The 26,093-nt window shown below is 50.8% G+C and overlaps 1 protein-coding gene and 1 pseudogene across 1 annotated transcript in view; both read right to left on the reverse strand.

Annotated features, from left to right (window-relative positions):
- Positions 1 to 3,953: 3,953 nt before the first annotated feature.
- Positions 3,954 to 22,896, reverse strand: LOC131762288 (transcription factor-like 5 protein; annotated as a pseudogene).
- LOC131762290 (checkpoint protein HUS1-like) overlaps positions 20,983 to 26,093 on the reverse strand; it is a 31,585-nt gene continuing 26,474 nt past the window's right edge. The window contains exon 8 of the mRNA XM_067042987.1: positions 20,983 to 21,312. The gene's annotated coding sequence lies outside the window, so the exon portion shown is untranslated. The remainder of the gene's footprint in view (positions 21,313 to 26,093) is intronic.

Consider the following 26,093-nt stretch of genomic DNA (forward strand, 5'->3'; position numbering starts at 1 on the left):
GATTAGCATCCTTAGGATTCTCTGTGTATAGTATCATGTCATCTGCAAACAGTGACAGCTTTACTTCTTCCTTTTCGATTTGGATTCCTTTTATTTCTTTTTCTTCTCTGCTGTGGCTAGAACTTCCAAAACTAGGTTGAATAAGAATGGTGAGAGTGGGCAACCTTGTCTTGTTCCTGATCTTAGTGGAAATGGTTTCAGTTTTTCACCATTGAGAACAATGCTGGCTGTGGGTTTGTCATATATTGTCTTTATTATGTTGAGGAAAGTTCCCTCTATGCCTACTTTCTGCAGGGTTTTTATCATAAATGGGTGTTGAATTTTGTCAAAAGCTTTCTCTGCATCTATTGAGGTGATCATATGGGTTTTGTCCTTCAGTTTGTTGATATGGTGTATCACGTTGATTGATTTGCGTATATTGAAGAATCCTTGCATTTCTGGAATAAACCCCACTTGATCATGGTGTGTGATCCTTTTAATGTGCTGTTGGATTCTGTTTGCTAGTATTTTGTTGAGGATTTTTGCATCTATGTTCATCAGTGATATTGGCCTGTAGTTTTCTTTCTTTGTGACGTCTTTGTCTGGTTTTGGTATCAGGGTGATGTTGGCCTCATAGAATGAGTTTGGGAGTGTTCCTCCCTCTGCTATCTGTTGGAAGAGTTTGAGAAGGATAGGTGTTAGCTCTTCTCTAAATGTTTGATAGAATTCGCCTGTGAAGCCATCTGGTCCTGGGCTTTTGTTTGCTGGAAGATTTTTAATCACAGTTTCAATTTCAGTGCTTGTGATTGGTCTGTTCATATTTTCTATTTCTTCCTGGTTCAGTCTCGACAGGTTGTGCATTTCTAAGAATTTGTCCATTTCTTCCAGGTTGTCCATTTTATTGGCATACAGTTGCTTGTAGTAATCTCTAATAATCTTTTGTATTTCTGCAGTGTCAGTTGTTATGTCTCCTTCATTTCTAATTCTATTGAGTCTTCTCCCTCTTTTGCTTGATGAGTGTGGCTAATGGTTTATCAATTTTATTTATCTTCTCAAAGAACCAGCTTTTAGTTTGATTGATCTTTGCTATTGTTTCCTTCATTTCTTTTTCATTTATTTCTGATCTGATCTTTATGATTTCTTTCCTTCTGCTAAATTTGGGTTTTTTTTGTTCTTCTTTCTCTAATTGCTTTAGGTGCAAGGTTAGGTTGTTTATTCGAGAGGTTTCCTGTTTCTTAAGGTAGGATAGTATTGCTATAAACTTCCCTCTTAGATGCTTTTGCTGCATCCCATAGGTTTTGGGTTGTCGTGTCTCCATTGTCATTTGTTTCTAGGTATTTTTTGATTTCCTCTTTGATTTCTTCAGTGATCACTTCGTTATTAAGTAGTGTATTGTTTAGCCTCCATGTGTTTGTATTTCTTACAGATCTTTTCCTGTAATTGATGTCTAGTCTCATAGCACTGTGGTCGGAAGAGATACTTGATACGATTTCAATTTTCTTAAATTTACCAAGGCTAGATTTGTGACCCAAGATATGATCTATCCTGGAGAACGTTCCATGAGCACTTGAGAAAAATGTGTATTCTGTTGGTTTTGGATGGAATGTCCTATAAATATCAATTAAGTCCATCTTGTGTAATGTATCATTTAAAGCTTGTGTTTCCTTATTTATTTTCATTTTGGATGATCTGTCCATTGGTGAAAGTGGGGTGTTAAAGTCCCCTACTATGATTGTGTTACTGTTGATTTCCCCTATTATGGCTCTTAGTATTTTCCTTATGTATTGAGGTGCTCCTGTGTTGGGTGCATAAATATTTAGTTGTTATATCTTCTTCATGGATCGATCCCTTGATCATTATGTAGTGTCCTTCTTTGTCTCTTGTAATAGTTTTTATTTTAAAGTCTTATTTTGTCTGATATGGGAATTGCTACTCCAGCTTTCTTCTGATTTCCATTTGCATGGAATATCTTTTTCCATCCCCTCACTTTCAGTCTGTATGTGTCCCTAGGTCTGAAGTGGGTCTCTTGTAGACAGCATATATATGGGTCTTGTTTTTGTATCCATTCAGCCAGTCTGTGTCTTTTGGTGGGAGCATTTAATCCATTTACATTTAAGGTAATTATCGATATGTATGTTCCTATTACGATTTACTTAATTGTTTCGGGTTTGTTCTTGTAGGTCTCTTGCTTCTCTTGTGTTTCTTACCTAAAGAAGTTCCTTTAGCGTTTGCTGTAAAGCTGGGTTGGTGGTGCTGAACTCTCTCAGCATTTGCTTGTCTGTAAAGGTTTTAATTTCTCCATCAAATCTGAATGAGATCCTTGCTGGATAGAGTAATCTTGGTTGTAGGTTTTTTTCGCTTTATCACTTTTAATTTTTTTTTTTTTTTTTTTTTTTTGTGGTACGCGGGACTCTCACTGTTGTGGCCTCTCCCGTTGTGGAGCACTGGCTCCAGACGCGCAGGACCAGTGGCCATGGCTCACGGGCCCAGCCACTCTGCGGCATGTGGGATCTTCCCGGACCGGGGCATGAACCCGCATCCCCTGCATCGGCAGGCAGACTCTCAACCACTGCGCCACCAGGGAAGCCCCCTTTATCACTTTAAATATGTCCTGCCACTCCCTTCTGGCTTGTAGAGTTTCTGCTGAAAGGTCAGATGTTAACCTTATGGGGATTCCCTTGTGTGTTATTTGTTGTTTTTCCCTTGCTGCTTTTAATATGTTTTCTTTGTATTTAATTTTTGACAGTTTGATTATTATGTGTCTTGGCGTGTTTCTCTTTGGGTTTATCCTGTATGGGACTCTCTGTGCTTCCTGGACTTGATTATTTCCTTTCCTATATTAGGGAAGTGTTCAACTATATTAGGGAAGTGTTCAACTATAATCTCTTCCAATATTTTCTCAGTCTCTTTCTTTTTCTCTTCTTCTCCTGGGGACCCCTATAATTTGAATGTTGGTGCATTTAATGTTGTCCCAGAGGTCTCTGAGACTGTCCTCAGTTCTTTTCATTCTTTTTTCTTTCTTCTGCTCTGCAGTAGTTATTTCTACTATTGTATCTTCCAGGTCACGTATCCATCCTTCTGCCTCAGTTATTCTGCTATTGATCCCATCTAGAGTATTTTTAATTTCATTTACTGTGTTGCTCATCGTTGCTTGCTTCCTCTTTTATTTCTTCTAGGTCCTTGTTAAATGTTTCTTGCAATTTGTCTATTCTATTTTGAAGATTTTGGATCATCTTTACTATGATTACTCTGAATTCTCTTTCAGGTAGACTGGCTATTTCCTCTTCATTTGTTAGGTCTGGTGGGTTTTTACCTTGCTCCTTCATCTGCTGTGTGTTTTTCTGTCTTCTCATTTTGCTTATCTTACTGTGTTTGGGGTCTCCTTTTTGCAAGCTGCAGGTTCGTAGTTGCCGTTGTTTTTGGTGGCTGTCCCCAGTGGCTAAGGTTGGTTCAGTGGGTTGAGTAGGTTTCCTGGTTTGGGGGGACTAGTGCCTGTGTTCTGGTGGATGAGGCTGGATCTTGTCTTTCTGGTGGGCAGGTCCGTGTCTGGTGGTGCGTTTGGGGATGTTAGGAGCCTTATTATGATTTTAGGCAGGCTCTCTACTAATGGACGGCTCTGTAGTCCTGTCTTGCTAGCTGTTGGGCATACGGTGTCCAGCACTGTAGCTTGCTGGTCGTTGAGTGAAGCTGGGTCTTGGTGTTGAGATGGAGATCTCTGGGAGATTTTTGCCGTTTGATATTGCGTGGAGCTGGGAGGTCTCTTGTGGACCAGTGTCCTGAGGTTGGTTCTCCCACCTCAGAGACAGCCCTGACGCCTGGCTGGAGCACCAAGAGCCTTTAATCCACACGGCTCAGAATAAAAGGGAGAAAAAATAGAAAGGAAAGAAAGGAAGGAGGGAAGAAAGGAAGAAGGCAAGAAAGGAAGGAAGAAGACAGTAAAGTAGGATAAAATATAGTTATTAAAATAAAAAAAATTAAGAAGAAAAATTTTATTTAAAAAAAACCAAAAAAAAAAAGGGTCGGTCTAACCCTAGGACAAATGGTGAAAGCAAAGCTATACAGACAGAATCTCACACAGCAGCACACACATACACACTCACAAAAAGAAAAAAGGGGAAAATAATAGTATATCTTGCTCCCAAAGTCCACCTCCTCAACTTGGGATGATTCGCTGTCTATTCAGGTTTTCCACAGATGCAGGGCACTTCAGGTTGATTGTGGAGCTTTAATCCGCTGCTTCTGAGGCTGCTGGAAGAGACCTCCCCCTCTCCTCTTTGTTCGCACAGCTCCTGGGGTTCAGCTTTGGACTTGGCCCCGCCTCTGCAGAGGGCGTCTGCTCTTCGCTCAGACAGGACGGGGTTAAAGGAGCAGCTGATTTGGGGGCTCTGGCACAGGCCAGGGGGGCGGAGGGAGGGGCACGGATGTGGGGCGAGCCTGCGATGTCAGAGGCCGGCGTGACGCTGCACCGGCCCGAGGCGCACTGCGCGTTCTCCCGGGGAAGCTGTCCCTGGATCCTGGGACCCCGGCAGTGGCGGGCTGCACAGGCTCCTGGGAGGGGCAGTGTGGAGAGTGACCTCTGCTCGCACACAGGCCTCTTGGTGGCGGCAGCAGCAACCCTAGCTTCCCACGCCCGTCTCTGCTGTCCGTGTCGACAGCCGCAGCTTGCGCCCGTCTCTGGAGCTCCTTTGAGTGGCGCACTTAATCCCGTCTCCTTGCGCACCCCATGGTCTCTTGGGCAGCTGCAGACTTCTCCTGGACTCCCTCCTGGCCAGCTGTGGTGCAGTGACCCCTTCAGGCTGTGTTCACGACGCCAACCCCAGTGCTCTCCCTGGGATCCCATTGAAGCCCGAGCCTCAGTTCCCAGCCCCGCCCGCCCCGAGCAGACGATCCTCTCGGGCTGGTGAGTGCAGGTCGGCACCAATCCTCTGTGCGGGAATCTCTCCGCTTTGCCCTCCGCACACCCGTGGCTGCGCTCTCCTCCGCGGCTCCGGAGCTTCCCCCCTCCGCCACCCGCAGTCTCCGCCCGCGAAGGGGCTTCTAGTGTGTGGGAACCTTTCCTCCTTCACGGCTCCCTCCCACTGGTGCAGGTCCCGTCCCTATTCTTTGTCTCTGTCTATTTTCTCTTTTGCCCTACCCAGGTACGTGGGGAGTTCCTTGCCTTTTGGGAGGTCTGAGGTCTTCTGCCAGCGTTCGGTGGGTGTTCTGTAGGAGCTGTTCCACGTGTAGATGTACTGCGATGTATCTGTGGTCACGAAGGTGATCTCCAACTTGTACTCTTCTGCCATCTTCCTGAGTCGAGACCCACGTTTAATCGGGTGTCCTAGGTGTCCTTTCACAACCTTGCCCGCCGAGCCTAGGCATGGGTGCCTGCTCAGCACAGGCAGCATGGAACGAATCCTCTCTCTTCTGGAGGCTCAGTTCTATTTTAAGGGTTTTCATTTGATGAAGTTGGACCCTTTGGATCTTAATTTCATAGGTAAAGTCCCTGCCCATTTGCCCGATAAGGGAACCCACTTGTGGTGTGACATCCCATTGTGTTCAGGAGCGGGCAGCGTGCGTCCCGGGGTCCCCTTAGAGTTCCGCCTATCATGGGTGGCGTGAAGGGCAGTAGAACTTGAGTGCCTTACTCAGGGGAGGTAGATTTGTGTGTTTTGAGTAAGCACAGGTACATTTTTATTCATAATTTTTGATATGTGATTAAAAGCAAAGTTACGAAGTGCCATACCCACCAGAGTGGGTGAGGACACTGAAGCCCTGTCTGAGCCTGCAGGTCTTAGAGGTGCCGGCTGCCGCCAGATGCATCAGCCCCGGGCACTCGAGCGTGGCGCAGCCAGACTCTGCCCCAGCGACCCAATCCTGGCACTCGCCGCGGCCATCACTTGCTTCCTGAGCAGAAAGAAAGAAGACAATGCAAAACCTAACGAGAAAAGCAACACAACTCCCGAAAACATAATGCTTCAGAAATGTAGCGTTCAGGTAAGCTGACTGAGCCCCACCGTTTGTGTAGCCGCAAGCAGAAGCGTCTGGAGGTTACAGCCTCGGCGGGTGGATGTGGAGTGTAGGGCCCACGGGCCCAGACGGGATGCAGGCGCCTTCACGCTGCCCTCCCCCTGGCCCACCGCTGTTCTCAGCAGAATTACAAGTAGACACACATCCACTGCCACGCCCAGAGCTGCCTGCTCTGCACGGACCTTGTCCTGGCATCGATTTTGACCCGAGGTATATGCCAAAAATCTCTAGGTGGCTCTAGTTGGTGTCGGGTGGCTCTGTGAGTGACCTACGTCGGTGCCCGACCTGCGAGCAGAGGTCGAGTGGGCAGAAGAAGCGTGGACAACGCCTGCTTGGGCCCTGATACCTCCGTGCTGGGCGGACACGCCTGCTGGTCACCGTCACGTTAGAGGCCCACGTTCGTGTTCGGTGAGGAGCTCAGCGACGGGGACACACAATGCCTCTCCCCCAGGGCGGGGCTGAGTCCCGGCGCCCCGCACCAAACACCCACTACCCACAAGGGCCACAGCCGTCTCTGCAGAGAGTGGCCAGGAAGGGATATCTCCTTCCGCAGGGCCAAGGGTCTCTGGGGCCCCATCATGGGCTACGAAGAGAACTCGGCACAGGAGGGAGGGGCAGACGCACCGAGGTACACAGCTCACCGAGCTGAGGTCTGTGGGGCCGTGGCCGAGTCCACCCCTTTCTGGATGAGTCAGAGAGACAGAAAGGGAGGAAGGAGGCGACGGCCGATGACTGCAGGCACCTACCCCTAGCAATGGTGTGCTAGGTCCATTCATCCAGCCAGCCAGCGCAAGGCTTCGCCATACGAACGGCACGCAAAGGCCCTGACACCACTCTACCTCAGGCACTGACACTGTCCCCAACTAAGGCACTGCAGGCCTTGATACTACTCTTAACTCAAGCTGTGACACTGCTGGTAACTCAGGCCCTGACACTTCCCTTACTCAACGACTGACCCAGGTCCTAAATGAGGCCTTGAAATTACTCCTAACGCGGGCACTGACTCTGTCCCTAACTACGCCCACGACACTACTCCCAGCTCCGGCCCTGACAACTGTCTCTAAGTCAGGCCCTCGCCCCACTGCCAACTCAGGCACTGACACTGTCCCTAACTAAGGCCCTGACAGGATTCCTAACTCAGGCACTGACACTGACCCTAACTACGACCCTCACGCTATTCCCTACCTCAGGCCCTAACACTACTCTGGACTCAGGCACTGAAACTCTCCTAAATAAGGCCGTGACTACTCCTACACCTCAGGCCCTGACATGGGGCCTAAGGAAGGCCCTCACACTACTCCTACCTCAGGCACAGACACTATCCCTAATTCAGGCCTTGACACTGATCTTAACTCAGGCCATGACACTGGCCCTAACTCAGGGCCTGACGCTTCTCTTAACTCAGGGACTGAAACAGATCTTAACTAAGACTCTGACATTAGTCCCCCAACTCACGCACTGATACTGTTCCGGACTAAAGCCCTGGCGCTACTCCTAACAAAAGCAACGAAAGTGTCCCTAGCTAAGGCACTGACACTACTCCCAACTCCGGAACTGACATTCTCTGTCCCTGAGAAAGGCCCTGTGTCCACCTGTAATCCAGGAACTGACCGTGTCCCTGGCCTGGGAGCCACAGGGAGCCAGGACCTGAGGACATCCTCGGGTTCAGTGTCCAGCGGTGCACCCTGTGATACCAGCCCGCAGATTGGACAGGTATGGTAGCTGCTCTTAGGCCTACCTGCCTCACGCCACCCCTAGGAAATCGATGCCAGAATGAGTGCCATTTGGAAGATGGGGAGACGCGGGAGGAGAGGCAAATGGTTTGTACAGGGCCACATCCCTGGGGACGTGGAGAAGCAGTCAGTGCCGAAAGCGGCTGTGTCCACTGAGTCAGGGATGCAGATCTCCCCGTGGGGTGTGACTGTCATTCTTCCGGGTCAGGGACCCCGGGAGGTGGCCTAACTGCCCTGGCCATAGAGCCCGGCGGAAATTCGGACCTTGGAGAAAGAGGTTTTGGCATCACAGGGGAGCCCACTCGCCAGCTATGGGGCTGTACACGTATCTCCAGAGGCCGTGTCCACGTGTGCAGGGTCAGGGGCCTCAGTCATCGTCACCATCAGGGTGAACCTCCAGGGCGGTTAACGTGACATGAGATTTCAGGTGAGTTTCTTGGGCCACAAAGACCAGCCTGGGAACCAGAGGGCCATCCGCCAACCTGATGCCAACCTGGTAGAAATCTGTCCGTTTCCTTGGTGTCTGGAGTGATACTGGGGGTGGCTGGTCCTGTCCCTGGGGTGGGTCTGCCTCCAGAAAGGGCGGCCTCATGGGCGAGTAGCCGGGTGCGTCCCGGCATTGATTTTGACCCGAAGTACACGCCCAAATCTCTAGTTGGCTCCCCTTGGTGTCGGGTGGCTCTGTGAGCGACCTACGTCAGTGCCTGACCTGCGAGCAGAGGTCGAGTGGGCAGAAGAAGCGTGGACAACGCCCGCTTGGGCCCTGATGCCTCCGTGCTGGGCGGACACGCCTGCTGGTCACCGTCATGTTAGAGGCCCACGTTGGTGTTCAGTGAGGAGCTCAGCGATGGGGACACACAATGCCTCTCCCCAAGGGCGGGGCTGAGTCCCGGCACCCCGCACCAAACATCCACTACCCACAAGGGCCACAGCCGTCTCTGCAGAGAGTGGCCAGGAAGGGATACCTCCTTCTGCAGGGCCAAGGGTCTCTGGGGCCCCATCATGGGCTACGAAGAGAACTCGGCACAGGAGGGAGGGGCAGACGCACTGAGGTACACAGCTCACCGAGCTGAGGTCCGTGGGGCCGTGGCCGAGTCCACCCCTTTCTGGATGAGTCAGAGAGACAGAAAGGGAGGAAGGAGGCGACGGCCTACGACTGCAGGCACCTACCCCTAGCAATGGTGTGCTAGGTCCATTCATCCAGCCAGCCAGCGCAAGGCTTCGCCATACGAACGGCACACAAAGGCCCTGACACCACTCCTACCTCAGGCACTGACACCGTCCCTAAGTCCATGACATTACTCTCAACTCAGGCCCTGACACTCTCAGGCCCAGACACTATCTCTAAGTAAGTCCCTGGGCCTACTGCCAACTCAGGCACTGACACTGTTCCTAACTAAGGCCCTGGCAGTATTGCTAACTCAGGCACTGACACCGACCCCAAGACCCTCACGCTACTCCTAACTCAGGCCCTAACACTACTCCGGACTCAGCCACTGAAACTCTCCTAAGGCCGTGACTACTCCTACCTCAGGCCCTGACAGAAGGCCCTCACACTTCTCCTACCTCAGGCGCTGACACTATCCCTAATTCAGGCCGTGACACTTATCTTAACTCAACGACTGACACACTTCCTAAATGAGGCCTAACTCAGGCACTGAAACTGTCCTAAATAAGGCCGTGATTACTCCCAACTCAGGAACTGACACTCCCTGCTGCCTCTGCTGAGCGGGCACTCATGCCTAGGCTCGGCGGGCATGGTTGTGAATCGACACCTAGGACACCCGATTAAACGTGGGTCTCGACTCAGTTAGGAAGATGGCTGACAGTACGACTTGGAGATCACCTTCGTGCCCACAGATACATCAGAAATACATCCACACGTGGAACTGCTCCTACAGAACACCCACCGAACGCTGGCAGAAGACCTCAGACCTCCCAAGAGGCAAGGAACTCCCCACGTACCTGGGCAGGGCAAAAGAGAAAAGAATAGAAGCAAAAGAATGGGGACAGGACCGGCACCAGTGGGCGGGAGCCGGGAAGGAGGAAAGCCCCGTCGCGGGTGGCAGAGGGGGTAAGCTTCGGAGCCGAGGAGGAGAGCCCAGCCACAGGGGGTGCGGAGGGCAAAGCCGAGACATTCCCGCACAGAGGCTCGGTGCCGCCCAGCACTCACCAGCCCGAGAGGCTCGTCTGCTCACCCGCCGGGGCGGGCGGGGCTGGGAGCGGAGGCTCGGGCATCAATGGGGTCCCAGGGACAGGACTGGGGTCGGTGGCGTGAACACAGCCTGAAGGGGTCAGTGCACCACGGCTGCCGGGAGGGAGTCCGGGAAAACGTCTGGAGCTGCCCAAGAGGCAAGAGACCCTTGCTTTGGGGTGCGCGAGGAGAGGGGATCAAGTGCGCCGCTCAAAGGAGCTCCAGAGAGGGGCGCGGAGCTGCCCAAGAGATAGTTTTATACCTTTACATTTCTACGTGCAAATGCCCTCTCAGCTGAAAACGGCTCCATTTCCTAAGCAGACCTACCAATACCACGAAACCTTAGGCTCCCCCAGGCCACCCGAGGACAGGAAGCAGCCCACCACCTCCCAGGCAGCTCTCCCACTTTTTGCGGTCGAGGTCCCTTTATACCCTTAAAACCTGAGGAACCCAAAGAGCAGTTGCTCATGTGGGATATGTTATTTCCAAAATTAAACCTGAGAAAGGCTTTCAGAATTGTGGATGTTCCCTGACACCACGTCAAACCTCAACAGGCCGCAGTTCCCTGAAAACACCTTTTGCCTATGTGCACGGTGGTCAGTTGGACACATGCAGAGTCCACACGCTGGCATATTTCATTAGACGACATGAGACGCATCTGTTAATGTTAGCGCCCATCTCCGGAAATGTCTTTCATCACTGAGAAGCCATCAAGCTCAGGGTGGCAGATAAAAGCTTTTCAAAATGCTAATTTTCGTTTAAAGCTGGAATTTGGTCATCAATAACAAATACTGTCAGTTGCTTACCTCGAGTCTCACACCGTGCATCTTGGAGAAAACGCCCGCCACACGCCACCTGGAAACATGCAGTCCATCGGCGATGCTCTGCGGCCCCCGGCTGTGGGTGCCTCCGGCCCCTCGGGGGCGCTACCAGGAACCCCTGTGCCAGCAGTGCAAACGCCGACCCGGCAGGGCCGGCTCACGAGGCCGACTGTGACCCTGGACAGGGCTTCTGAGCTCTTCGCCTCCAAAGGGTTTCAAACCACACCATTTCTGGGAGCTCAAGAACTCGCTGGATACACGCCAAGCAGTCACACGTATCTGCACTTCCGCGTCAGAGGAGAGGAAACATTTGCTTCCACAAAGCTGTTCTAAAACCACCGCTTCATTTTCCCTTCAGACTACCCAACCCTTGAAAACAATCCCTCAAGCACACGCCAAGGGGTGAGTGTCACAGAACATGTACAGGACACGCACGTTGAACAGCATACAGGGCGTCTCGCTGCCCTCAAAATCCCCTGTGCTCTGCCTACCCATCCCTCTGCCCCTTGGCCCCCTGGCAGCTACCGAGCCTCTTACTGTCGCCACAGTTCTGCCTTTTCCAGAGGGTCACAGAGGTGGCACCATACAGCCTTTTCTGATTGGCTTCTTTCACTTACCTCAATGCATTTCAGGTTCCTCCGTGTCTTTTCGTGCTTTGATAGCTCATTTCAGTTAGTGCTCGATCATATTCCACTGTCTGTGTGGGACACCGTTTATTTATCCGTCACCTGCCGAAGGACATCTTGGTTGCTTGCAAGTTTCGGCAACTATGAATACGGCTGCTGTAAACACGTGTGTGCAGGCTTGTGTGTGGACATGAGTTTTCAGCTTCTTTGGGTAAGCACCAAGGAGCGCGCCCCTGGAGTGTATGTTAAGCGGATGCCTAGTTTTGTAAGAAATAATCAAACCATCTTCCAAAGGGGCTGCACCATTCTGAATTCCCACTGGCGTGAACGAGAGCTCCTGCCATTCCACATCCTCAGCCCCGTCTGGCGTTGTCAGCGTTGCATGCTTTGGGCGGTCTAAGAGGTGTGCTTGACAGCCTTTTTTTTTTCTTTGCAGTACGCGGGCCTTTCACCGCTGTGGCCTCTCCCGCCGCAGAGCACAGGCTCCGGACGTGCAGGCTCAGCGGCCACGGCTCACGGGCCCAGCCGCTCCGTGGCACGTGGGATCCTCCCGGACCGGGGCACGAACCTGTGTCCCCCGCATCGGCAGGCGGACTCTCAACCACTGCGCCACCAGGGAAGCCCCTTGACAGCCTTTTGAAGACTCAGTTACTGTGCCAGCTAGGTGGCAACTCCACGCGGGGCAGGGCGGGGTTGATGTCTCCCAGGACACGGTCTGGGCTCCACAACCAGGGGTGCTCTCGCTCCAGGATCGCTGGATCTAGAATCAAGGGGTGCGAATGGGGTGGCCCCTCTCCCTATTACCTCTCCTGATGCCCCACAGAATCTGTGCTTCCTGTTCTGTGAGTCTCAGATCTAGAGGGCTCAGTCCCAAGGGGAAGAGAGCTTCCTCGTGGGGACGCCGTGAGGCTTCCGGGGGGCCGTCGGTGGAGGCTGTGGCTCAGACCCGGCAGGAGCAAAGGTCTGGGTCACCCACCAGGCCACGAACCCCCAGCAGCTGCTCGAGGGCCCAGGGAGCGTGGACGCGGTCATGGAGGGGGGTCGTTGTCGCTACCAGCGCCGCGGCTGGTACCAACAAGAGACGAGAGAGGACAGGAAAGGCCTGGACCACAATTCGTAACCTCAACCTAATAAACATACAGAATTCGGCACACAGAGAATGCACGTCCTTTCCAAATAAACATAGAATTTTAAAAAACTGACCACATAAGAGGTCACAATGGAAGTCTCAACAAGTTTTTAAAAACTGCCATCTTCACTGATCAGAATGTGATAAATAAATGTGAGAAATAGATAAAATGCTGTTCTTAAAAAGAACAGTCTTATCCACAAAACAGAAACAGACTCACAGACATAGAGAACAGACTGGTGGTGGCCAAGGGGGTGGGGGTGGGGGATTGATGGAGTGGGAGCTTGGGGTTAGCAGATGCAAACTAGCATATATAGGATGGGTAAACAAGGTCCTAACCCTATATAGGGTTACAGTTCCCTGTGTAGCACAGGGAACTATATTCAGTATCCTGTGATAAACCATAATGGAAAAGAATATGGAAAAGAATGTATGTATATATATACACGTGTGTGTGTGTGTGTGTGTGTGTATGTATATATATACACACACACACACAACTGAGTCACTTGGCTCCACAGCAGAAATTAACACAACATTGTACACCAACTATACTTCAATAAAATACATTTATAAGAAGGACAGAATTCCTACGGCACAGGAAAGGGAGAAGTAACAGTACAGCTGCGCCTGATGACTGGGGCTGGTGCGCAAGGACGAGTGGGTGTGGGGCGGCCCGCAGCCCAGCTGCAGGTGGAGGAGGGAAGACAAAGCAGGGGGGCGGCGCCACCGTCCTGCCCGACGACCGTGATGGTGACAGGACAGAGGAGAGGGAAGCACAGGGTGAGAGACTGCCCCGCAGCCCCAGCGCCTGGCTAGGGTTCAAGGTCACGACCCCAAAATGTCACCTCACAACAACTGCGTCACCAGTGATCCTGGATTCGGGCTGGACCGGGGAAAATGGTGTAGAGGATGTTACTGGGACAAGAGACAAAATTTGAATTAGATAAGAGTATTACACCAACGTTAAGTGTCCTGATTTTGGCCACTGTATTCTGGTTATGGAAGATAATGTAATATTCTTTAAAATCACAGACCGAAGTGTTTGGGTATCAAGGGGTATACGGTGCCCACAGTTTACCATCAAATGGTTTAGACTTGTGTGAGACAGAACAAATGGGGCAAAATGTGAACAACTGGGGGTTCTGGGTAAAGCTGGGTGGGCACACGAGGAGCTCTTAGCACTCATCTTGGAATTTTCCTGCAAGTTTAAAATTATATAAAAATTTTTAATTACCATAAATAAATACAATGAATCATCTAAATCCAGGGTTCTACAAGCACCTGTCTGGCCCGATCTCTTCAAAGTCTCAGTGCCATAACAGAAACTGTGGGGTAGGGAGGACTGCTATAGCTTAGAGACAGAAAACCGTCACCGAATGCAACGCAGAAGCATGGCTGGGTGCTGGTCTGGAAAAATACACAGCCATAAATGTCACCTTTAGAACATCTGGGGGACATGGGAATACGGACTGGGCAGTAGATGGTATAAGAGAATGACTATCGACCTCGTGAGGTGTGAAAACGGCACTGGCGTTACGTGGGAGATGCAGGCGTAAATATTTAGAGGTGAAGGGTCACGACATCTGTCACTGTCTTTGAAATTGTGGTGTGCACGTGCACGTGTGTGCTAAACATGGTAAATGTTGACGGCTCAGACTGGGTGAGGGGAGGGCAGGTGTTCAGTGAACTCTGTGCTCATTAGAAAAATAAAACAAAGGGAACCACCTGCTTGCAGACGCCTTTACCTTCTCAACTTCTCCACCGGACGCCTCCTGGGCACTGAAAACCTAGCCTGCCGGACACACAACGTGGATTCCGCCCCACCCCATCCAGCTTCTCCACACGTCTTCCCATCTCAGGAAACGGCGACACCCGCCCAGCTGCTCCAGCCAGACGCCCCACCGTGGTCCCCAATCCCTCTGGTCCAGCAGCCCTACATCCAGCACCGCGGGCCCGGGCCAGTCTCAGCAGAGCGGCTGTGGCCTCTGACCAGGGTCTGTGTCTCCACTCCTGCCCACCCCCAACCTCTCCTCCTGGAGTCCACTCTCCCCGCTGCACAGCAGGGAGAGCCATCTTTGCAGCATGTCAACCAGACCCCACACCGGGATGGAGGTGGTCCATTCACTCTCGACCTGTTAGCCGCTTCCCTCCAGCCCACGGGGTCTCTGTCTTAGTCAAGGTGCCCCCAGTGTCTGGGACAGAAGCCTGGTTAGAGTCGGAACAGACCTGTGGGATGACATGTGTACTTGGAAATCATTGAGGAAAATCACTGAAGACTCTTGTGTATAACATCTTTCACAAAATGAACACAAAAATGTTCATTCAAGTAAGAGGGGGAAAATCACTAAGGAAACAGGAAGGACACAAGGGTTTAAGCTACCTACATTCTAATTCCCCCCCAAATTGCTACTGACGTCACTTCAGCCTGTTCCTTGATGGGTCTTGTAATCCGACCCAGAAACAATCTACAAATTCAATGTAACTAAATTTCAGAAATATTCAGGAAGCCTAATACACATAAAAATTAATGTCCATAAGTTTTTAACCTATTTAATCTTTGACTAGAGATAGTTAAGTTTTTTTTATTGTTGTAAACACCTTCATCATATTTGAAGGAATCATATAAATAATAACTTACCACTATTAGGTACACAGAGCCAACCATTGAATCATTTTTTTAAATATAAAGGCTTTCTTTTACTACAATAAACCAAGTCTATCGCTAAAAAATAACGTTAAAGAGTAACCACATTATAAATAACCATAAATGATCCAATCAGCACAAACATGACACAGGTATTGCTTTAAAAGGCAATTAAATATACAATGAAAATAAGGAACTTGATGAAATTACCAAACACACAAGATGGAAATGCACGTGGGCACAGAAAAGGGAAACGGAGAAGACAAACTCTTAGCACTCAGCCCAAGGGGCCTCATTCCAGGCAGCCTGGGGCGCTCGGCCGGCCGCTGCCCCAGGATCTAGATACGGAAGGCTCTTTTTAAAAAGGTTCCAGGGACTTCCCTGGTGGCACAGTGGTTGAGAATCCGCCTGCCAAGGCAGGGGACACGGGTTCAAGCCATGGTCCGGGAAGATCCCACGTGCCATGGAGCAAATAAGCCCGTGCGTCACAACTACGGAGCCTGCGCTCTAGACCCCGCTCGCCACAACTACCGATCCCACGTGCCGCAACTACCGAAGCCAATGCACCTAGAGCCTGTGCTCCGCAACAAGAGAAACCACTGCAATGAGAAGCCCGTGCACTGCAATGAAGAGTAGCCCCTGCTCGCCACAACTAGAGAAAGACCCCGTGCAGCAACAAAGACCCAACGCAACCAAAAACATAAATAAAATTTTTAAAAAAATAAAAATAAAATAAAAATAAAAAATAAAATAAAAAGATTCCACGTTTATAGCGCCAACCTCAGCTCGGTTCTCTAATCAGACTCGTGCTGCCGTCAAGGGCAGTGACTACACGAGAGCCGGACCAGCAGGCAAACCAGGACGCTCTTCACTAAGACCTCATCCCATGCGCCCCGATACCCAGAGTCCTGAGGCCGGTACCTGGACCCAAGGTCTCCCCAAGGCAGAGCACAGAAGCCAGTACAGGGAATGTTCTCTCACGTGAACCCCCAAGGAGGGGGCAGGTGGTTCCCTCACTCACACCCAGCATCCGCTCCCACCGGGAGCCCAGCTGGCTTGCAGGGAATCAATGGCTCCTCGGTCCAAACAGACAGGGTCAAGCTCGAGCTGGCTGTACTAAGGAACTGAGATGCTCCAGCCCCCGCGGGCCCCCGAGTCCCCCCGGATCCCCCAGGCCGCAGTGTTTCTCTTCTCTGCCTTCTGAACATGTCTGAAATCCAGATTATTTATTTGACATTTAATTGCCTCTTTTTCTTTTTTTCTATTTGTGTTTTATCCCTTTCACAACATCTTCTGAGGGGGAAAAAAAAATCATATCCTACAGGCAGGTCTCTGAAACCCCTTTAAGCCCCCAAACAATCCACTGCACAGAGCAGGTGCCTAACTGCTAGCTGACCCCAAATCCAGGCTGTGGTTAGTACCTTGATAAGTGACGAGCAGGGCCTTATTCACACTGGACTCAGCCTCTGACATTTGGTTCCAGGAAACAAAGGACAGTTTGGGACATCTTAGAGGAAAAAGGATAAATAACAACACTGATACATTTACAGGATTCTGAAAATCTCCTGGCCTAGATACTAACCTTTTTAAGAGAATCTCCATGTCTTTCCTGAATATATTTCAGGAACGCTGTGGTCCACTGCAGGGTCGTTGCCTCATCGGTCTCGGCGTTGCAGCACGGGACTAAAGGATTCAACTCATCACAGCAAATGCGGATTCTGCGCCTACAGTCAAAACCCAAAGTAATCACATAGAGAAGCTGAAGCAGAACAAGGGAACAAAGCAGGTGTCGGTGTGTCCTGAGGAATGAGCTCGCGGCCTGGCCACTGAGAGCATAGGAAGGGCAGCCCCTCACCTCGGGGCTCCCCTCGACAGCGGCCAGCCCCCCCCCCCCCCAGCGGCCCACTAAGCCCAGTCGCGCTCCCTGGAAAGTTTCCCGTTTACTTCTCCTGGGCCAGGAGCAAGGACCAGGTCCAAGTCTCTAGACCAAGGATGGACCCAAACCCCCTGAAACTGGAAGCAAAATTGTGTGTGGAACCTTCTGGGCAGGACCTTCTTTCACTCACCTGCCCTCCAGGTGCCAAGCTAGGATTCACAGCTTTGATTCTCCAAGGGACCCCGGTTCATAAAGGACCACAGACTACCAGCCTGTTAATATCCCCAAACCTGGTCTTTTTAGGGATGATTTACATCACAACTGGAGTCTTAGACCACTTTTGACTTTTACGGATTACATTCAGATAATACGGCCCTTGTTTCTATTTCCCCACCTGTACCCTCAGAACTTTAGAGCAACTTTGTAAGGTAACAACAGCAGCAGTAATTCACTAGATGCTCTGTAACTGCAGGTACTGGGCCAGACACTACATTTCAGCTTGTTTCATTCTTGTGTCCCAGCTACGCGGTAGGTAATGTCCCTATTTTATAGACGAGAGACTCAGGTAGAGAGGTAAAGAACGTGTAGGAAGTTGTTAAACTAGGAAATGGCAGAGTAAGAATGAAAACTTTTGCCGTCAACACGTAGTACGTATAAGGCTTTTTCTCAGCTGGTAGGTATTCAGTAAATGTTTATTAAATAAATATAAACAATGCCCGTTATAATCCACGGTGAGTTCAGTGCTGGCCGTCACTTGGCGTGTATGTGCGGACACATCCTTAGGAAAGGTATCTAGCTGCCTAGCTTTAATATATCCCTTTAAATAAATAAATTTCCACTGCTCAACACTGTAGGCTCAGAGATGAAGCTCTGTCTTGCTCATGCTCTATTTCCTGAGCCTAAAGCAGAAACTGGTGCCAAGTACTCAATAAATGACCAAGTTAATTAACTATATGTTAGGGAATCATCCTGTACCCAGCTATAACAGAAAAATTAACCACCTTTTGCTTCTACACAGAACAGCACAAATAAAATCCACAGCTAAAACCACTGACATAAGCTGTAACTTCCTCCTCCTTCAATATCCTTCAAAGAACCAAGCAAAACGGAGTAACCCAGCGGGCAGGCGGACTCCCTCCCAGGAAGGCTGCCCCGGCCGGCACCTGGGAACTCAGATTTCGGGAGGGGGGTGGTTCCCACCACCATTCTTCACTGGCGTACGCTAAACACCAGCTTTCCCTCTGGGCATCTGGGATTTGGCCGCATGCCAGGTAGGGAATGCCCCCCCACGACCAGCCCCCAGTAGGATCCAGGGCCCCAAGTCGCTAAGGAGCTTTGCCGTCCGGGAACATGTCACCAGTGCTGGGGGGTGACAGGCATCCTGAGTGGCTCCACTGAGACGTGCTCTGGGGAGCTGGCGCCTGGGGCCCCGAGGCCTCTCCCCATGCGCCTCTGCTGACTTTACTGGGTTCTTTGTCCCAAATAAATCAAAGCCACGAGTCCTCCTAATGAATCATCAAACCTGGGGGTGGTCTTGGGTACCCCATCCACCTAGCAAAGCAAGGTGACCATTGACTCTTGCCAGCTTTCCCGCCCTTGAACACAGAAACGGCTACACCGCTGTTTTCTACACAAAGGCGCCTGTTACCACCACCGACCGTCGTGAGCTCGGCGTCTAAGACGACTGTACACCAGCGACGGCACGCATCACCTTCCATCTCTTTCCCTGCGGCTGTGCCTCTCCCCGCGCCGGGCCCCGCCTCCCCCGGGGCCCGCTCTGGCTCTGCGCCCCGAGGGCGGCCCGGGACGGCTCCGCCGACTGCCAAGCGCCCCGCGCTGCTGGGGAGCCGTCACCCACACTCTGGAGCTCTCCCAGGGCTCTTCGCTCTATGTCTGTGTGCAACCGACGTATCCTACTCCGACCCCGCTTACGCACTGCTTGTTCACGTGGCGCTTCTTCTTTGCCAAAGAAGGAGAAAGTGCTAGTTTAATTTTTTTGTTCTTCTAAACTTACCCTCGTGAATGCTGAATATGTGTGTTGGTATTTTCGATCCCAGATACCAACACGAACGGGTAAGGAGCACGCAGAGCCAAACAGGAAGCGCTCCAAAGTTCCACAGAGACGGCTGGCACGAGGCTCTAGGTTTCAAACTATAAAACTGAACAGAAACTAAATTAAAACACCCCAGGTATTATGTAATCAATACAGCGTATACAGCAGTACAGTCAAAAGTCCCCCTTTTAAATCAAAAGGCATTTTAACTGTCATCTATGAATAAAAACACCACGAAGTTGTTTGATTTTTCTGATATTCAGAATGGGTAAAAGAAAACCAAAACCTAGAAATATTTTCTCCAAAAGATTTTCTTGATGTGCAATTATTCTAATACGACGACCGATATTCTAAGTGCAATGCTCAGAAGAGGACAAAACCCAAGTGGTTTAGGATTAAACATGCCCTCACCTTACAAGTGAGATTCCCCCCACAAAAGGAGTAATCACATCATAGCTCTGACCTGCACTACAGAAATAGGTCAAATTTCTATCAAAGTACAGCAGGCGTCTAATTAGTACCTGTGGTGATGTGCGTTCCCGAGGTACCGGACAAAGCCAAACCCTCTACAGCGAAAGAATCACCTAACACAAATTTCAGAATGGTGGTAACTTTTCAAAAGACATAGAGAGGGGCTTCCCTGGTGGCGCAGTGGTTGAGAGTCCGCCTGCCGATGCGGGGGACGCGGGTTCGAGCCCCGGTCCGGGAATATCCCACGTGCCGCGGAGCGGCTGGGCCCGTGAGCCATGGCCGCTGCGCCTGCACGTCCGGAGCCTGTGCCCCGCGACGGGAGAGGCCACAGCGGTGAGAGGCCCGCGTACCACAAAAAAAAAAAAAGACAGGGAGGAATTCACAAGTATTGGTAATATTTTGGTTCTTCAGCTGAGTAGTCAGTACAGGGACTATTTTAATATTAACAAACGTGAATGTATACTTTCGCGAACAATGGAAAATTAATCACTGGTGTGGCAGAAAGAAGGAGAGTTCCATCCCTACCCTGTCTTTATCAGCTCTTGAAAAGCTGAGTGTAAGCTGTGTTACTGTTGGATAACTCGAAAAAGAATGTTTTCCAGGAAAAACGGATTGAGGGTTAACGTCAGGGGTAAGCAAAGTTTGCCTTCAGAAGTTTCCTTGTTTCTAAAGCTTTCTGTATCACCTGATGGCCTCTTGCTCCCAGCTCAATCCTTTGCCCATCTGCAGATCATCACGTAACGCTCTGAGTGGATTTCAGACTCCTGCCTCGCTCATGAAGTATGAAATAAGACAAAAAAAAAAAAAAAAAACAACCTAAAAGTGCTGTCAGTAACTTGAAGGTAACGAAAATGTACCTAAATCTATCATTTTTCTGTTTAAGGAGGTTACTGTTAAGAAAAAGCAGCCCCTAAACTCAACGTTTCCAGGCCAAGTATAAACGTGATGTGCAGAATTCGCAAGGATGTTCAAAGTGAGGTGACTGGGTAGAGGACTGGAAGGATCCCGAAGATGCAAGCTGGCTTCCGAGATCCTTTCTCTGTTTATAAACCACCTCTCTCCCCTCCCCCACCCATGACGGGGGCGGGAAAAAGGGGGGGGGCAAAGACATCAGGCAGGAGGAGAAAGCACCTGCCAGCTTCTGTTTCATCGCTTACCTCCTACTTTAATCCAAACCTGCTCAGGCAAAGCTTTGTTTCTACCACCCAAAGTCTGTTTAGTGGATTCAATTTCTTGCTGATAACAGAAAGATAGAGCCCTCGGCAATCCAATATCCTGATGCTTGGCAGCTTCAAGTACAGAACATGAGTTACTAGAACTCTGGAAAAAAACGAAGCAACAGGAACTTTATCCTCTCTATGCACAATAAAATGCACTGTAATAGAAGTAACGTCAAAGCTATTCACATGAACTTGAAGAACTTTAGGCGCACTAAGGATTTTTAAATATCCCCGAACCACATAAATACTCTCGATTTTAAAAAGTTATTGAACTCAACGAAAGAAAAAAAAATCCTTGGGACCTAACTAAAATACCATTTATCCATTTAATACAAAAGAGCAAAGCTTCGCAAATCATTTTCCCTCCCTGTGCTGGTGAAAGATGAGCATTTCCACTAGCAGAGCGACTACTGGCGGTAAGCAGAGGGTATGTCAACTGCAGAGCACGAGCTGCAGCAGCAGTTTCATTTTCCACTCCTGTTGTACGTTTGTTTTGTTGCTGATGAAGAGGAACATTCATTAATTCGGACGGATGGCGAATAAGAGTTACCAAACTGCCAAGACAAAAGAAACCCAGAAACACATGAAGAGTATGCGGCAGGGAGGTTTCCGGAAACACCACCATCACTAACTATCACTCTCTAATGGCTAACATTTGATTTTCTAGATAGGAGCTCAAATCCGTTACCAGGAACGGCCCCCATCACGGAAATCTCTACAAAACAATGATCAGCTAGTGGTGTAGGGGACAAGTTCCAACTTTCTTCCTCACGTTGGAAGGTGTGGCCGTGTGTCATCTTTGAGTTACACCTCCCTTCCCCTAACACGTCTGACACCAATCTCTGTTATTCTGGCCGTCCTCCAGAATCGGACGACTATGGGCAAAATGGGGAAAACTACAGGGTGGGCACAGACAGAAAGCTGAGGAGACACCCTAGCAGACAGGCTACGCCTCTCCGATAGTTGTCGCTGCGAGATCACTTATGGGCTGGCAGTCTGGCTGAAGGATGAAGCTGCATTTTACACTCAAAGCCTCACCACATGACGTCTTTCCTCCCAGGGGATGCATCTGGGAGGAAAGTGCAAGATGAGGTCAGCCTCAACCTGAGTCAACAGAGGGGGAAGCAGAGGCCTCTCCTGACATTTAGGTGGGTGATTTGGGGGCAAAAACCTTTGTTCCTCAGGAACATGTGTGCACTTATCTCAACTCATCTCTCTTCCACATGCAGACGCAGAGTGCACACCGCAAAGGTAATGCTGCAGGCTGTGTACTTAATATCTGCTTGCTGTGCCTGCACAGAGCACACAAACTTTCAGCTCAGCCTCCAGACCCACTGAGGTCTGCTCCCTGTTAAGATGCAAGCTGCAGTGAGGCCGCTGACCTCTGCAGAGAACCCTGGTCTACACCCGGACCCAGGCTGGTGCCTCTCTGCACAGGACCCTAGTTACACCCGAACCCAGGCTGGGGCTGGTGGCCTCTACAGAGGACCCTGGGCTACACCCTGACCCAGACGGGCCCGCTCCCTGGGGGATGCACCCACTTGTTGAGCGCCATGCCGGGCTCAGGGGGATCCGCGCCGCGCGGGGCCGGCGGGGGCTCGGCTGGGATGCTATTGAAGCGGTCCCCCAGGCGGACGCGCATGGCCGACTTGGTCCGCGTCTCAGGCGCACCCTCCACGTTCTCCTTGCCAGCGCCGTCGGGCGCCTTGGGCCGGGGTGCGCCGGCGCCCGGCGTCTTCTCGGTGGCGGGGGGCGCACCCGCCTCGCTCAGCAGCATCATGCACAGCTCCTGGAAGTCTACGTGGCCCAGGCACTGGTTGGCGCCCGCGAAGCTGCCATTGGCCAGCGCAGGCGGGCACAGCACCGGGTACACGGGTGGCGCGCCCCTCGCCGCCGTGAAGGTCCCGGCCGCCGCGCCCGCCACGCCCACCGCCAGGAAGGCCGAGTTGAGGCGCGTCTCGAGCTCGCCGTCGGCCACCGCCGCCTCCACGTGCGAGTAGGGTATATGTTGCAGCTGCGTGTACTCGATCTCGGTCATCTCCACAAGGGTGAAACTCTGCCCCGCCTCGCCCGGCGCCGCGTCCGCGCCCTCGGGGCCCGCCCGCCTGCAGCGGCTCCCGCTGCCCGGGGCCCGACATGCTGGCGCCAACGGCGTGGGACGCGCGGCCGGGCTGGCTGGGCCAGGCCGCCCGCCCGCAGCGCCTGCGCCGCCCGCCCGCAGCGCCAACGGCAGCCCCTCCCCGCCGCGGCCCCGCCCTGCGGCCCAGCCGGCACCAACCGCCAGCCCCGCCCCCGCCGCGGCGCCCCCTCCTGAGCTGCGCACGCAGGTCGGGCGATGAGGCGTGCGGCGTGCGCGCGGGGCCAGGCTGTCCCTGGCGGTCCAGTGGTTAGGACTCCGTGCTTTCACTGCTGAAGACCAGGGTTCGATCCCTGGTCAGGGAACTAAGATCCCACAAAAGTAACGGCCCCACAAAATCACTACGCTAATGTACAGGGAATCTTCAATTATAGGGACCTGAAATATGACCCAATCTCCTCCTTAAGGTCAAAGAAAACAGTTTCTCTTAGAAACATACAGGACTTCCCGGGTGGTCCAGTGGTTAGGACTCTGCACTTTCACTGCTGAGGGCCCATGTTCGATCCCTGGTCGGGGAACTAAGATCCCGCATACCTCATGGCATGACCAAAAACACACCCCCAAAATAAAAAGGACCATATACACCTAAAGCAAGGCCTCTCATTATAAAGTGGAATGAATGGGAAGAAAACATCCTTTCATCTCTGGGAAGGTTTCAAAGACCCTCTTTGTTACTTACTAAAATAAACAAAATGAGGAACACCAAAATAAGTCATTTCATACAACTGCTGTCAAGGCTTTATTCACATGGCTTTCACTCTGCTCCAAAAGCATGCCCGTCACTATAAAGTAAAATTCCCTCGCAATGGTAAGCTACAACGTGTCTCTAACAAGCAAACTTGTAGTAACGAATTTTAATTCTAAAAGTGGCAGGACCCTTATTAGATCTACTGTGGAACACACGGGTGACTAAAACGGCCTTCACAGAGCCAGCACCGTCCCCAGGGCCTCTGCCTCGCTCCCTGCTGGAGCTTCCCTCCCACGGCCTGCCCGCCACTGTGAGCTCCACAGCACAGGACTCTGATTCCTGAGCCAATCTGCTCCACCACCCTCTCATCCACTGCTTACGGAACTGGTTCGTAGTCCCTTACCACCTTGTATGAGACAAGAAATTTGATGATGCATGAAAAGCTAATATCTGCTAATATAATTCTGTAAGTACGTAGGAAAAGTGCGTGGGGCTGGAGATAAGATAGTGGAGGAGGACTTGAGCTCACCTCCTTACCGCCTCTCATGAAAACACCAAAATCACAATTAACTGCTGAAAAACCATCAACAGAAAAAGAATAGAACCTACCAAAATGATATTCTACATCCAAAGACAAAGAAAAAGCCGCAGCGGGATAGTAGGAGGGGCACATTCACAATACAATCAAATCCTACACCAGCTGGGTGGGTTAAACACAAACTGGAAAATAACTGTTATCGCAGAGGTTCTCCCAGAGGAGTGAGAATTCTGAGCCCCACATCAGGCTCCCCAGTCTGGGGGTCCAGCATTGGGAGGAGGAGCCCCCAGAGCATCTGGCTTTGAAGGCCAGCGGGGCTTGAGTGCAAGAGCTCCACAGGACTGGGGAAACAGAGACTCCATCCTTGAAGGGTGCACACAAAGTCTCATGCACACCGAGACCCAGGGAAAAAAGCCGTGACTTCACATCAGCCTGGGCCAGACCTGCCCGCTGGTCTTGGAGGGTCTCCTGAGGAAGTGGGGGGCGGCTGTGGCTCACTTTTGTGGAGAAAAGGACACTGGTGGCAGAGGTAACACTGAATACTCATCGGCGTGAGCTCTCCCGGAGGCAGCCATCTTGACACCAAGACCCGGCCCCACCCAACAGCCTGTGGGCTCCAGTGCTGGGACACCTCAGCACAAACAACCAACAGGAGGGGGGAACGGCCCCGCCCATCAGCAGACAGGCTGCCTAGTCATCCTCAGTCAACAGCCGCCTCAAAACACACCCCTCCCCAAGTCCCTGTGCACCAGATGGATAAGACCCAGCTCCACCTGATAGTGGGCAGGCACCAATCCCTCCCACCAGGAAACCTGCACAAGCCTCTAGACCAGCTTCACCCACCAGGAGGCAGAAATCAGAAGCAAGAGGAACTACAATGCTGCAGCCTGTGGGATCGCAAACACCAAAAGTTAGACAAAATGGGACAGCAGAGGAATATGTTCCAGATGAAGAAACCAGATAAAACCCCAGAAGAACAACTACGTGAAGTGGAGATAGACAATCTACCTGAAAAAGAAATCAGAGTAATGACAGTAAAAACGTGTCAAGACCTCTGAAAAAGAATGGCGGCACAGACCCAGGAGAGACAAGAAATGTTTAACAAACAGCTAAAAGATATAAGGAACAGAGTGGAACAATTCAATAACTGAAATGAAAAGTACACTAGAAGGAATCAATAGCAGAAGAAATGAGGCAGAAGACACAAACAGTTAAGTGAACTGGGAGACAGAATGGTGGGAGATCACTGATGCGCAAGAGAATAAAGAAAAAAGAATGAAAAGAGATGACGACAGTTTAAGAGACCTCCGGGACAACGTTAGACAAACCACCATTCCCGTTATAAATGTCCCAGAAGGAGAAGAGAGAGCGAAAGGGCCCGAGAAAGTATTTGAAGAGATAATAGCTGAACACTTCCCTAACCTGGGAAACAAAACAGTCACCCAAGTCCAGGAAGCGCAGAGTCCCATACAAGACAAACCCAAGGGGGAACTTGCCGAGACACACTGTAATCAAACTGACAGAAATAAAACACAAAGAAAAAAATATTAAAAGCAACAAGGGAAAAGCAGCAAGTAACGTACAAGGGAATCCCCATAAGGCTGTCAGTTTATTTCTCACCAGAAACTCTGCAGGCCGGAAGGGAGTGGCACAGTGTATTTCCGTGATGAAAGGGAAAACCTATAACCAAGAATACCCAGCAAGGCTCCCATTCAGATTCAGTGGAGAAATCAAAAGCCTTAGAGACAAGCTAAAAGCTAAAAGAATTCAGCATCACCAAACCAGCTTTGCAACAAATGCTAAATGAAGTTCTCTAGGCGAAAAAGAAAAGGCCACAACTAGAAACGAGAAAATGAGGAATGGTAAAGCTTGCTGGTAAAGGCAAGCATACAGTAAAAGAAGGAAATCATCCACACACAAATATGACATGAAAACCAGCAATTGTGAGAAAACGAGAGTACAGTTTTGTATA

Source organism: Kogia breviceps, chromosome 9 (genome assembly GCF_026419965.1).
Source record: "Kogia breviceps isolate mKogBre1 chromosome 9, mKogBre1 haplotype 1, whole genome shotgun sequence".
Taxonomy (NCBI): domain Eukaryota; kingdom Metazoa; phylum Chordata; class Mammalia; order Artiodactyla; family Physeteridae; genus Kogia; species Kogia breviceps.